Source organism: Chionomys nivalis, chromosome 5 (assembly GCF_950005125.1).
Source record: "Chionomys nivalis chromosome 5, mChiNiv1.1, whole genome shotgun sequence".
Classification (NCBI taxonomy): Eukaryota; Metazoa; Chordata; class Mammalia; order Rodentia; family Cricetidae; genus Chionomys; species Chionomys nivalis.
This window is the reverse complement of record NC_080090.1, coordinates 107,091,026-107,093,060: the sequence shown is the minus strand read 5'-3', so window position 1 is coordinate 107,093,060 and position 2,035 is coordinate 107,091,026. Positions and strand designations below refer to the sequence as shown.

The window sequence follows — 2,035 nt, the reverse complement described above, 5'->3', positions numbered from 1 at the left end:
ATATGTTGCTTTCATTGCTTAATGAATAAAGAAATTGCCTTGGCCTAATTGATAAGGCAAAACTTAGGTACATTGGGGAAGACAGAACTGAATGCTGGGAGAAAGAAAGGTTGAGTAGAAGAGAAACACTATGGAGCCACCAGTGATAGATATGCTGAATCTTTCCCAGTAAGCCACTGCCACGTAGCAGATGAATACACAGATGAATAGAAATGGGTTAAATTGAGATGTAAGAGTTAGCCAATAAGAAGTTAGAGCTAATGGGCCAAGCAGTGTTTTAATTAATACAGTTTCTGTGTGGTTATTTTGTGTGTAAGGTAGCTGGGTGGCTGGAATGAACAAACAGGCTCCTCCTTTAACAGGTAAGCACAAGCTGAACAGGGCACAGAGCTTAGATAGGGTGCCTTGTGGAGGAAGCAAATTAGGATTAGTGTGTTTTTGTGTTCAGAGACCACAGGAATTGGTGGGATTTCAATTCCTGTTCTCAAGCCAGGGACAGGGTGTTTTTTTCTTGTCCCTTTTCACTCTACAGAGTCTTGACATTTGTTAATTTTTTTCTTATTAATGTGAACAGTAAAAAGAAAATCCAATGTTAATTCAGTTATACTGGAAGCAAGGACAAATTTCTTTTTAAAAAATTATGTATCTTTGTTTTAATTAATTTATTTTTTATTAAAAATTTCCACCTCCTTTCCTCCTCCCACTTCCCTCCCCTCCTCCCGCCCCCTCCCTCTCCAATCCAAGGAGCAATCAGGGTTCCCTACCCTATAGGAAGTCCAAGGTCCTCCCTGTTTCTCCCAGGTCCAGGAAGGTGAGCATCCAAACAGACTAGGCTCCCACAAAGCCCGTCCATGCAGTAGAATCAAACCCCAGCGCCATTGTCCTTGGCTTCTCCGTCAGCCTCCATCGTCAGCCACATTCAGAGAGTCCTGTTTGATCACATGCTCCATCAGTTCCAGTCCAACTGGTCTTCGAGATCTCCCATTAGATCAGTCCCACCATCTCAGTGGGTGGACGCACCCCTCATGGTCCTTACTTCCTTGCTCATGTTCTCCCTCCTTCTGCTCTTCATATGGACCTTGGGAACTCTGTCCAGTGCTCCAATGTGGGTTTTAAGGATACACGCTAGAAAAGATAAATTAAAACAGGTTGAAGATAGAATTATTGACCTTAGAATTTAAGATTCTAAGGTAGTTTTCTCAATGTCCTTAGAAATTCTCCCATCTTGGCAGTTTGAATCACGGTTCGATGGAGAGGTGGGCGCTGGGATCTTGCTGCGCGTCTGCCTGACCTTGACTCTTTCTCCCTTGTCCGATCTTCAGCACGGTCCGAGATGGCTGGCGGTAAGTCTGGAAAAGACTCCGAAAAGGCCAAGACAAAGGCGGTTTCCTGCTTGCAGCGAGCAGGCTTGCAGTTCCCTGTGGGCCATATTCACCGACACCTGAAATCTAGGACAACCACCCACGGGCGCGACCGCTGCTGTGTACAGCGCAGCCATCCTGGAGTACATCACCGCAGAGGTTCTTTGAATTGGCAGGAAATGCATCAAAAAATTTAAAGGTAAAGTGCATTACCCCACCTCACTTGCAACTCGCTATTCGTGGAGATGAAGAATTGGACTCTCTGATCAAGGCTACAATTGTTGCTGGTGGTGTCACCCTGCACATTCACAAGTCTCTGATTGGGAAGAAGGGACAACAGAAGACCGTTTAAGGATGCCTGGATTCCTTACTATCTCAGGACTCTTGTTTTTAACAGCTGTCCAGTGTTGGTGATTCCAGTGAACTGATCTCTGTGAAAAACACAATTTTGCCTTTTGAAATTCTATTTGAGCAAGTTGGAGGCTTAGTTAGCCTTCCAAACCAACCAAATTTCTGCATTCGAGTCTTAACCATATTTAAGTGTTACTGTGGCTTCAAAGGAGCTATCGATTCTGAAGTAGTGGGTTTTGATTGAGTTGACTGTTTTTAAAAAACTGTTTGGATTTTAATTGTGATGCAGAAGTTATAGTAACAAACATTTGGTTTTGTACAGA

At 43.7% G+C, this 2,035-nt stretch overlaps 1 pseudogene; it reads left to right on the top strand.

Moving 5' to 3' along the window:
• The first annotated feature begins 1,333 nt into the window (after positions 1 to 1,333).
• On the top strand, positions 1,334 to 1,761 carry LOC130874905 (histone H2A.Z-like; annotated as a pseudogene).
• Positions 1,762 to 2,035: the final 274 nt, after the last annotated feature.